Raw genomic sequence first — 13,194 nt, forward strand, 5'->3', positions numbered from 1 at the left:
GCATGAAGAATCACATGCCCATTAAAATTTTATCCATCACTTATCTAATGTATCATTTAGACAAGCTTTTAATTGGTTTTCTTTTTATGATTTAATATTTATAAGAATTTTAAAAATAAATATTCTATCAAGAGTGAAACTTATTAAAGTGTTAGTTTTTATTGTAAAAGTTCATTATTTTCAGTTGAATTTAAAGTAGACACTTGGCCTTATAGATTGCGTAATGTTTAAACTGTTTTTAACAAGTTAGCTGTTAGTGGAACTTGAAATAAAAATTTCAAGCCTTAAAATGTATAATTTTAAAATTATTTTAAAGAAGTTAAATGTTTACATTGATTAATTTTCATATTTATAAATTATTTAAAATATTTAATTTTATAATAAAAATATCTCATTCTTGATGAAGTTTGTATAACTTTAATTATAATGTAATTGAAAGTTGACAATATGTACCAGTTATTTGAGGAAGATAGGATTAATCAAATGACCAGCCTCTTAATCAAAATTAATAGTATAAAATTCAATATTAAAAAAATGTAAAGATAATTTTAAAATGTTTAATCTCAATTCCATATACTGTTCAATCTCACGAGCATCATTAAATCTTTCTTCCATTCACTGAACATCAAACATTTGTTTGTACATATTATCTTGTGGCTCAACGTACGATCAATTACTGAAAAAAATATCAACGGGTCAACTGCAGAACGGCTTAGTAAAGTGTTGAGATAAGTTTCATTTCAACACTGAAAAAATCTTAGTTCAAGAGGTTTGAAAGGAACCATATGACAAAATTAGCCTTCATCCAATCAAAGTATGAAGAACATACCCACAGCGACAGACTCAACGTATAATAAGCCCACTGCAGTGAGAAAATAGCCAACTATTTCTGAGTGTTACGTCTATAAGATAAGTATCTTCCATTAGATATGCTTTCAAAACTAAAAATACAGTGAGCAATTCTGCATCTGAGGAACCTAAAGCCATTTTTGGCTTTAAAAAACAATAAAAAGAAGATATTCCGCCTTCACTCTTCAGTCAGTCAACCTCAGTTTTTTCCTAGTTTGCTTTAGCTTTCGGATATGTTCGTTTCCATTTCAAGTAGATTTGATATGTCAAACCACCGAATACCATGAATACACTGACCCATTGTCTATTTGATAGTGGGTTGCCACTAAACAATGATGAGACAAGAATGCTAAAAAACTTGCGTACAGTGGTTATGGTAGTATTTGCCAAAGACCCGAAGAGACTTATAGTTGTAAAAATGAAATTCTGTCCGATTGCCCCACAAACGCAGAACCACAAAATATCCCATGCAGCTTCAGGATGCTGCTTGCAAAACTGGATTGCCTCGAGCCCACCACCACCTGGTAGTAAAAACATGTATATGAAGGAGTAGATGGAACCCCAAAAATTCATCCCTAGCATGATGTCCCATCCACTAGTTTTGGGATACCTGTAAACAAACATGAAATTCAGAATTTCAAGGGCTTTTCTCAGATAAATTTCACTTCTACCATGTAATGAACATAGGGAGAGGATTACCTTTTCTTAATGTCATCCTGAGTGGAATTTGTGTATCCGTCCAAGAAGAGATTGACAAGACATAACCCATAACCCAAGGGCGCGTTTGGGTGTGCAAGTTTATTTACAACCTTTGAACTAGTCTACAACAAGGCAGTCCTCTCAGTACATGTTTGTGAGTGGGTGCAAGCAAACATCATATAACCCTATAAAAATTCAAAACTTATAATACCTTGGACAGAGCAAAAAGAGATACACCACTAGCAACAAGAAAGGTGCAAATGTATTCTGGTATAGTATACTTGATGCCATAAAATAGTGCTCCCACCAGCATCACTGAAATGCAAAACAGTCCTTCGGTTAGTCATTTGCTATTTTTTTATAGAATATAACTGCTCGCGTACTTGTTTGTTTGAGGAAAAGAAAATTTATCAGAAAATCAACCATACATAACATATTCTGACTAATATGCCATCCATTCTGCCAGATAGACTTTTTGTTTTTTGTTTTTTGACGTAAAGAATTCATCCACGATGCAAATAAATGTATCTCTTCAAATTTGCATACTTCCAACAAGGTCAAAAGATAAAAAGCATACCTGGAATCATTTTTGAGGATTTGGCCAGAACCTGCAACATCATAACAGCATTCCAAACATGAAGAAAACCATCAGGATAGTGAGTTATAAAACTCTCTTCACACTGATTATTAGTATTGAAAGTAATGTCGAACAATGATATTGCTGATAGAATCTACTGAGAATTTTTATTGGCATTTAATAGACATTTTTGAAACAACTAAATTGTCCATGACAGTTATAATGAAATGAACCGCTCAAAAGATCAATCAGAAGGAGAAGCAAGTGGCATATAAACAATGAGATAGAGAAAGAAAATATATTATCATACACAAATGACCAAAAGAAACTGTACTCGAAAGCATATCCAACTACAATTGAGTAATTGTTACCTATTTTTCGCTCCAGACCAAAAATAGCTTTATGAGCAAGTCCTAGCCTTACCAAAAAAGCATTAAAAGAGTTAAACTTAAAACAAAATGCCTTTGGTTTGAAAGAATAAGTTTTACTCCAAGAGCTTAATTGTTGTATCATTTTTTAATAAAAGATGAATATGTTTTTATTTATCTTTTAAAGTTCCAAAGGGGGATTTTAAGGAAAAGTAAGAAGGCTATATTAAGTGTCTTTAACTTAAAAGAAAGAAAAGATTGACTTCATCTTTTTAAATATTTCTCAAAAGGGGACCACACATTGCATAAGGAAAAATGAAGCTTAGTTTTGAAAAGGAGTTTTAGAGGGAAGCCTTTCAATGACTATCCCACGTACAGGTTTTCTAAAGTTAAGCAAAGCAAAGCATTATCCATGTAGAAAACAGAAAAGGAGCAGTTTTCTTCACGTAGCATGGATTAGGGTTTTGCAAAATGGAGTTTGAGTTATTCCTGCAGGTTCTTCTCATACAAACTCTCATCAGCCTGTTATACCACAAAGAGGGCACAAAAAGTACAGTGATCTGAGCCACGTGAAGATTCATGCATATAAAGAGTAGTTTCCAAGTCTTAGAGAGCAGTCAAGTGGTTGTTTTAAAGTTAAATATGTAGGATATGCTCCTACAATGAAATAGAAGGTGAGGAAAGGGGAGAAAAAGCCACAAAGACAGCTACAGTTTAATCATGCAAAGGACACTTGCATTTTCAGTCTCCGGACAGGTGTGTTTCTTCATGATTCTTTCATTATTTCATCTCAAGAGGCATGAGCGTAAAAGTGTTTTTCATTCTGATCTTAAAATCAAGGTTATTTTAAAGCCTCACATATCCAACAGTAATATAGGAGTCTAAATTCATGATCATTATTTGATAACAAGTTTTTCCTCATAAGTACGCATGTATTTGGCTGCCTATTATGACCCTTTAGGGTTTGCTTTCTTGCTCAGAGTTATAAAAGTTCTAGAGTGCCAATGTGTAGTATAATACAACACATAAGGTAGCAATGCATAGGTCTTTTGGAAAATTTCATAAGATCTTGTCAAAAGCACTTTCAAACATCAAATCATGCTCAGACAAAGTGTTATACAGAAGATTAAGAGTTGTCATGATAGATATTTTTTTTTGTTTTATTACGCTCCTTAAATAGTAATCCTCTATGCAAGTAATGCACAGGCATAGGAAGGTTTTTAGCAGTGCACAAAGATTATCAAGGGAATATGAATGAGTGATGATGAATGAGCACAAAGGATTGCCATCAAAGGAAGCCACAGTCATATTGTTGATTGAGAGTCAGCAGGGAGCAAAGATTTTCACCAAATGACAGAGAGGTCCTCCAAATTAAGATACCCATTGAAGGCAATAGAAAAGCTCCCAAAAAAGCAGTCAACAAGATATAAAGAGCAGTCCCAATGTCTGCTACAGCAAGAGCAAGATAGTCACAGAGGTAAGAACGGTGACATTAAAGCCAGCCACGGTCAATCTAGACAGACCATGATCATCTGATAGGAAGAGATGACCCTTGCAAGAGAAGTATACACTGTCAAAATTAGGCTCAGGAGCAGTGACTAAAAGTTTGGAGCAGACTTTAGAATCAGAACATCAAAGTGCTCCAATGACTAAGGCAGTAGCACTGGACAAAACGCAACAGCAAGGTATGATGACAGTCCTATACTCAAAGAAGATACAGAGAATGGAGTTCTGGAAATAAGGAGATAGTATCAAGATCAGCAGATATAAGGCACTGTAACAGCCAATGCATCAAGGCCACAAAGATACAGTCACAACCCTATAGCAGCAAATAGGCTGGCACCTTACAAGAATGCAATGATCTCAGACCTAAAGCATCATCAAAGGACAGTCTTCGTTAAAAGATGCAGCCATTAATTACCAAGTGGACAGAGGTCAAAGGGCACAGTATTCATGAAGTTTGCAGATCAGCAGAGGATTGGCTAAAGGCCAATACAACAAGCTAGGCACCGTAAGGAAAAGCATTCAAAAAAACAGAGGTTCTCATGCCTTATGTTTGCAAAGAAAAGTTTTAAGCATTTTGAAAGATAGCAGTCATTAAGCACAGTAAGATCATCCAAAGGCAGTGGTTGCAGTCAAAAGCTTCAAAAGTCACAATGCCAAGGAATTGGACAGTATTTCTACCAAATAGTACACCAGTCATAGAGCACAGAGTGGAAATAGAACAGTATTACAGTCATAAGGTACATAAGACTGTGCTTGAGATAGAATAGTAAAAAGAGAACAGACCAAAGCAATGTTTCAACCTTGAAGAATAATAATAGTCATTATGCTCACTGCAAAATACAGTCTTCAAAGCATGCTGTAGCATAGATTCCAGCATCACCATGAGCCTAATAAATGGGCTAGGGTGCAAAATGACAGATGTAAAACAGAACCATGGACAGGATCACAAGTGAACTACAAGGACCTAGCCATAGCAAGGGTTTTGCAACAAGATGAATAGCAAAACAGAAAGAAGTCAGTGTTAAAGGCACAAAGGAAAAGACATTCTACAGTCCTATGAGAACTTGGAGCCGTCTTGTGTGCCAATCGGCTCAGGGCAATGACAAAAGGAGTTGCAGGTCATATAGCAGCAACAAAGTGGTCTGAGACAAATAATTCACAGAAAAATGCTCATAATCAAAGGCCATCACAAGTCTATGAAGGCTAAAACAGTGACTCAAATCAGGATTATGGCCTACGATCATAGCAATCACTGTCATAATAAGGAATAAAGAAACAGAGATCTGCCTCAAGAGTGACAGTGTCCAATGCTTGACAAAAGACAAATATTGCAGACCCTATAAAGAAAACACAATGATATTTATGATAAATAACAGTGTTGTTGCATAGTCTTAGTCACAGATGTCAATGCTACAGTTTCACAGAGGTATCTTCTGTCACAAAGAAGTTAGTAGTCTCAAGAATGAAAGATGGAAGAACGGTGATAGCCAAAAGAGTAGACCTTGCAATGATCATAGTCCAAAAGATAGCATAATCAACAGCTACAGGAAGTGCAGAGATAAAATGCTCAAAGGATCTGCAAAAAGAAAAAGTTCTCAAAAGACACAGTGAATATATATACAAATGCAACATCCGTATGATCAATTTACAAAAGACCTTATAGGGTGCCATCAAATGGTGCAAAATCTTGTTTAGAAGGAGAGGTCAAGTTACAACAGACCTAAAGAATGACAAAATAAAGTAAAGATTATTATGTATGAGCAGACCTATAAAGAATAATCAGGGCAGTGAGCACAATAAGCTCTTGAACAGCACTTGTGGAGTCAAGGATAGAAATTGTAGTGAATAAGCTTTAATGATAGAGAAGAAGGTGTAAACAAAGATCAGAGTTCAAAGAAAGATCTCAAACCATTGCTCTCTTTTGTTCATGCAATCATTCAAAGTAATGTGCTTACAAGTTGTTGAAGTACTCTATGATTAATTCAAGGAGTTATAGAAGAGAAAAAGGTGGACTTCTCAAGTCATGCTTCAGTTTGCCCTTGAAATAAGGAGTTTTGGATGAGTTTGCAGCAGTTTAGCCTCAGTTTAAGACCTCATATGGGTTATGCATCAGTTAAGGGGCACTTTAAGGCCATCTACAGCCAGTTTGATGCAGTTCCACCTCTTTTCCTACATGGTTTTCAATCAAATTCGACCAAGGAAGATATTTTATGCAATTTGAAGATACAATCAAAGTGGAGACAGCCAGTTGAAGCTGAGATTCAAGGAGGCACAGCAGTTCTTTATCTACTCTTTCAAAGACTTCTTCTCTATAAGTCTTTTTCTCCTCTCTTTTTAGGAGTTAGTTCTTTTTCTTTCTCTGCATACACACAGCAGAAAGTATTGTAGCTCATTCAAGCATTGTAATAGATTTTGTATCAGTTGATGAATAAAGAACAGCAGATTCTCTTCATTCACCTCTTGTTTTAGCATTGTTACATGTGTGATTTTGATGATATTATTGTGATTTACTGTTAAATCCTTTATTATTGTTTCCTGAGTGCTTTCTAAAACAAGTAATTTCATTGCAAATTCAGGTTGTGGGTTGTGTTATTTAGTTTCAATAAATTGAATGTTGTAAAAACTTTTTTCCTTCAAACAAAATATTGGAAACTTTCAAACCTTCACACAAAATACTTGTGGGTTTCATGATCTTAGTTGATTTGTAATCAGGTTTTAGGTTCTTTGAAGCTGATAATTCATTTAGGACAGCAAGTAGTAAAACCCATATTGGTGCATCACCTACTTATAGCAGTAGAATTTCATTTTCAGCAAGCTTCTCTACCCTTTTCTCAGTCAAAATTAGTTTTTCTAGAAGGTTTCATCAGAGAACCAGCTCACTCTAGAGGTTGATTTCCACTATAGGCAACCCACAAGCCTGGAAACCATCCAATGTTTCACAAGATTGCTAAGCTTTTAGCTTGAGCATCACGGGTGCAATCTTGGTGACAACGGGCTGTGAATATTGAGATACAGGGGTTTGAATGCCAAACAACTAGAACATTATATTATTATGATGGTTACCGAGTAGCTAACTCGGGTTGCACGCAACACATATAATGGATAAAGGATTGTAGATAATTTCTATTAATTGATAAAGGTAGTATAGGAAAGCAAGTTTGAGTATCGTAATGCAAGATATTTTGAAGTGTTTACTTCTTGAGGAATGTTCTGTGCCACACCTACCTCAAGATTAAGGCACATTGGCCCATCATACATCTTGTGTGAATGTGATTTATGATAATACCTTGTAAGACTTCTATAAATTAGATACTTCGTTCTTAACATTTTGTTTACAAGTGGTGGTTTGGACAAAGTGGAAGAAGGTATGTTTGCATTGTGGGAAATATTTTAATGAAATTTTCAAATAAAAAAAAAAACCTAACTTGGCAAAGACTGCTTTTATAACACAAGTATCAAATTGGAGTTAATCATTGTGCCATTGGAAAAGACACTTAAGGTAATTTAATAATTGTATCACAATAAAAATTCTAAGCAATGTGGAGGAAGCAGTGATCACATGAGGTGGACTTCGAAATCTGTTGTTTTCTAGAATTTTCCAAATAAACAGCTGAGCTTGCAAAGGATTACTCTCATAGAACACACAGCAAATTAAAATCTATGCTTTTAAATATATTCCAAAAAGTAGTTACAATGAAAACTCTTGGAGGTATTGAGAGGCCAAAGATCTAGCAAATTTGATAAAGTGGATAGCATAATTGCTATTTTATTTGTAGTGGCAACCTTTAGGGAATATATTTGTATCTGCAATCACTGTTAGCCATTTGAGTTTCATTTTTTGCATTATTAAGGAACATTTCGATGTCCTTGCTCAAATGATAACATATCATCATATTTCTAGGTTAAAAACATTAGAATATTTCCTCATGGGAGAAGCTATTGATTGGTGATTGAAGCTTAGTGTTGAAGGATAGCGTCGGTCAGTAATCTGATCAGACTGAGTCATCTAAGTTGTCTAATTGGCCTAATCAGCCTTAGACAACTTAGTTGACCAATTAATCATATATTGTTATGATAAAATAATAATTAGATATAATACGATTTATGAAATGATTAATATATATAAATCGATTAGTTTATGAATCGATTAACACCTGTTCCATTCTTTATTAATCAGTATTATCTTACTTGCCTTTAGACGTGTTATGTCTAACCGATCTTATGGAGAGATGTGATGATTAGGGAGACGTGATGATTAAGAGAGTCGTGTTGGTAGGATTAGATATCGTGCTACTTATTTCAGTTCGATCTCTCTCTCCATTCTAAGATCGATAAGTGCAGAAGATCGAAGGTTAATATTTCAGTCCCACATTCTACATATTCGAACTGTCCAGAATCAACAGCAGTTTGTGATCTCTGTCATTGTCTTACACAGTCATCAATCAATTGAATTCTCCCTCGTGTCGTGATTCATCTGTTTGCTGCAGATTATCATTAAGGCAGATAGAACTCATAAGTTTGAACAGTATAGGTTCTATTCTAATAGGAGAAACTTGTTCATAGACAAATAATTTTGAAATTATAATCTGATCACCAAAACTTAACATGGTATCAGAGCAGGATTGAGCAAAGATCAGATCAGATTGATATAAACAAGATTATCTTCTATTATTGTCTTCAAGTTCATCTATTTCTATCAACGTCAAGATGGTGAATGGAATTAGAGTTGAGGACAGACTTGAAGGAGCTTCAAGCTTCGTATCTTGGAAGTTTAGAATTATGCTTGCCTAGGGAAAATGAATTAGACGAATTCGTGAAGAAAGATGTACCAAAACCAACCGAAGAGGATGAGAAGCTTCAATGGAAGAGAAAGAACATAAAGCAATGAAGATGTTGGTTGACTCAGTGAAAGATCACATTGTGCCAATTATCTCCAAGTTGGAGACAACATATGGCATGTTCAAAGCATTAGAGGAGATGTATGAGATAAACAACACAAGCCGAGCTCTTGCTCTACAACAACAACTTCACCATGTCAAAATGACAAAAAGCGAATCAATCACCTCATACTTCATGAGAATTACAGAATTGAGAGATCAACTCTCTACCATTGGACATACCATAGAGAGTAAAGAGTTAACCATGTTGACACTCAATGGTCTCCCTTCTTCTTGGGAAGTATTTATTCAAGGGATAAGCGCAAGATCAAAACTTCTCAAGTTTGATTGATTAAAAACAGGCTGCATTCAAGAAGAGTCAAGATTGGTCACTAGAGGCATTGGTCAAAGTTCTACAAATGAAGATATCCATGTTCTTGCCTCGCACTCCTCAAAGAAGAAGGGTAAGAAAGGACACTCCAAAAGGAAGAAAGATAAGGAATCAAATGGTGCTTCTACATTCAAAAGAAGGAAGGACATTTCAAAATCCAATACTTTAGATGTGACAAATACGGTCACTATGCAATGAAGTGTCCAACTAGGACTATGCCTCAAGCTTCCATCACAGATATTAGTGAGACTCCTTCACATAAGGATTCAGATGGATTTATATTCTACTCGGCCCTTTCAAGTAATGTGCCTACCGACCACAATACTTGGATAATTGAAAGTGGTGCATCATGCCACATTACTGGATTTAAAGAACGTCTAAAAAATTTAGTGGAGAGAACTTCAAATGAACAAGTGACTATTGGAGATGACACTAGTTACTCTGTGAAAGGAGTTGAGACCTCTTCTCTTCAACTAGATTCAAGCATTTCCTTGGAATTGAATGATGTACTATTTGTTTCGAGAATTAAGCGAAACCTTGTCTCCATATCAGCCTTGGAAGACGAAGGTTATCAAATCGCATTCATGGATGGCAAAGTCCTTGCATGGCCAAAGAAATCAGATATCAAGACAGCTCAAGTCATTGGAGTTCATCATGGATGTCTTTATAGACTTTGCACTCTTCCTCCTCAAGCCTTACTTCATGATTCATCAAGTACTTGTGAGATTTGGCATAGAAGATTGGGTCACCTTCACTTTCGTGCACTGCCTACTATGGAAAAGATGGTTACAAGCCTTCCAAAACTCAACCAGGACCATGAAGGAACTTGCAAAGGTTGCGCATTGGATAAGAACACTAAAGGTACATTTCATAGTAGTGAAAGTAGATCCAAATATCTCCCAGAACTTATTCATTCAGATTTATGTGGTCCCATGTTTGTTGCTTCCTTGAGTGGTTTCTTGTATTATGTTATTTTTATTGATGACTACTCTAGGAAAACATGGATCTATTTTTTAAAAAGTAAAGAATCTAATGAAGTACTTATGAGATTTAAGGAATTCAAGGCTCTAGTAGAAAACATATCAGGAAAAAGGATCAAAGTCTTGAGATCCGATAATGGAGGAGAGTATACCTCCAAAAACTTCCATAATTTTTGTATTGAAGCTAGGATTAAGAGGGAGTTTTGTGTTCTCTATAATCCTCAACAGAATGGTGTAGCAGAAAGGAAAAATAGAACTATTGTGGAAGCAGCCAAGGCCATGATCCATGATCAAAATCTTCAAACCTTCTTTTGAGCTGAAGCTTCTAGAACTGTTGTCTATGTTCAAAATAGATGTCCTCACCGCATTTTGGAGAATAAGACTCCCAAAGAAGCATTCACAGGGGTGAAGCCAGATGTAAGCCATTTGAGAATCTTTGGTTGTCCAGTATACATACATATACCCAAAGATAAAAGGACAAAGTTGGAGCCTTTTGGCAAGAAGGGGATATTTGTAGGCTATAGTGAAACATCAAAAGCCTACAGAATCTACATTCCAGGGCAGAAATTGATTGAGTTGAGTAGAGATGTGATATTTGAAGAAGATGTTGCATTCAGAAAGTCCAAGGGCATCCCTAAAGTGGACAATGAAGATCAAGGGCCTCCTCAAAATATGGAAGATCATACTCCTGAGATTCAGAGGGAGACTCATGAACCTAAAGAAGATGATGATCCAAATGAGCCCTTGAATCCTACTGATGGGCCTACTGGCATTGTGATTAGTAAGAAAAGACATCTTTGGGCAAGGAAAATGATGCAAGAAGCTGAAGGTTTTGCAGCCCCAAAAGGTACATTTAGAGAAAGTAAGAGACCTCATAAGTTCTCCAACTATGTTAAATTGATGACTCAAATCATTGAGTCAAAACCTTCCAGTGTTGAGGAAGCCACTAGTCAATAAGTTTGGAAAGATGCCATGACAGAAGAATATCAGTCTATTCTAAAGAATGATGTTTGGGACATAGTACCTAGACCGGAAGGTAAATCAGTTGTTTCTTCTAAATGGCTCTTTAGGATCAAACATGATGTTGATGGTAGTATTGAAAAATACAAGGCTAGGTTTGTGGCTAGAGGATTCTCTCAAAGGGAGGGAATTGACTATGAGGAAACCTTTGCTCCAGTTGCCCGATACACTTCAGTTAGAACCATTATAGCTATTGCAGTATCTAAAGGATGGAAGATTCATCAAATGGATGTAAAAACTGCATTCCTAGATGGTATAATTGAGGAGGAAGTGTATATTGAGCAACCTGAAGGATTTGTGGTACATGGGAAGGAATCTCATGTTTGCAAACTGACGAAGGCATTGTATGGCCTCAAGCAAGCTCCACGTGCTTGGTACGAAAGGATTGATTGTTACCCGATGGGCTTGGGTTTCTCCAAGAATGATGCAGATTCAAACTTGTACTTCAAGGTAATTAATGGGGAAGCATTAGTTTTGATTCTTTATGTTGATGACCTACCTATCACTAGAGAAGATCATCTTATTATCAAATGCAAGAAGGAGCTAGCATCTGAATTTGAGATGAAGGATCTTGGTTTATTGCACTACTTCCTTGGTTTAGAAGTTTGGCAAAAATCTGATGGGATCATTCTGAGTCAAGGGAAGTACACCATAGACATTCTAAAAAGATTTAGTATGATAGATTGTAAATCCATGGCCACGCCTATGGAGACCAACTTACATAAGCTAAGAGAAGCTGCAGCTATTTCAAATCTGGTGGACCCTACACCATACAGACAGATGATTGGATCTTTAATGTATCTAGTCAACACTAGACCAGATATTTGCTATGCAGTATGTGGACTTAGCCAATTCATGTGTGAACCAAAGCAAATACACCTAGTTGCAGCAAAACATATTTTGAGATACTTGCAAGGCACAGTTGGATATGGCCTAAGATATTCTTCTGATATGAACTTGAAGCTGCATGGATTTACTGATTCCGATTGGGCAGGATGTGTCACTAATCGCAAAAGCACCTCTGGTTGTTGTTTCAGTTTGGGTTCAACTATGATTTCTTGGTGCAGCAGGAAACAATCTTTGGTAGCACTGATCTCCACAGAAGCCGAATATATTGCAGCATGTGTTGGAGCACGAGAAGCAATGTGGCTCCGAAAGCTACTTGCAGGATTGTTTGGACAATCCTTAGAACCTACAATTATCCATTGTGATAATCAAAGTTGTGTAAAGCTTTCAATCAATCCTGTATTCCATGATAGATCGAAGCATGTGGAGATCAAGTATCACTATGTTAGAGACATGGTAGAAAGGAATGCTATTTAGTTGAAGTACATTAGTACTAATGAGCAAACGGCATACATTCTCACCAAGCCTCTCTCCAAAATAAAGTTTGTGTACTTTCGAGTTAAGCTTGGTATGGTAGAGAAAAAAGCCCTAGTTGAGATTGAGTCTTTGCAACATTGACTTGTTTATATTTTGTTCATATATATATACTAATGTCTTCTTATTTTCAAAAGATGTTTAAAGTGTAAACTCTTGATTAATGCATTTCTCTTTGAGAGAGACTTGAGGTGTAAGCCCTTTTCTCACCCTCTGATATGGTTCATGGTGAATGTCATGTGTGTGACTCCATGACAAACATCACATGAGAGAATCTGTGATGATTTTCTTGTACTTGTGTGTTTATCCTTTGGATGAGCCATGGTGAATATCATTGTGAGGTGACGATCTCACAATGATGAACACTTGTACATCTAACCATTATTGTAAGGTGAGGATCTCACAATAATGGTTGTATATATCATTATGGTGGATATCATGTGAAGTGATATCTATGGATATGACATAATGGTGGATATCATGTGAAGTGATATCTATGGATAAGCCATAATGGTGGATATTACTTGAGGAGATCTCTATGGTGGAT

At 36.0% G+C, this 13,194-nt stretch overlaps 1 pseudogene; it reads right to left on the reverse strand.

Moving 5' to 3' along the window:
- Window positions 1-595: 595 nt before the first annotated feature.
- The window catches only part of LOC131058040 (UDP-galactose/UDP-glucose transporter 3-like), a 76,398-nt pseudogene continuing 63,799 nt past the window's right edge, over window positions 596-13,194 (reverse strand).

This window comes from Cryptomeria japonica, chromosome 9, assembly GCF_030272615.1.
Source record: "Cryptomeria japonica chromosome 9, Sugi_1.0, whole genome shotgun sequence".
NCBI lineage: Eukaryota > Viridiplantae > Streptophyta > Pinopsida > Cupressales > Cupressaceae > Cryptomeria > Cryptomeria japonica.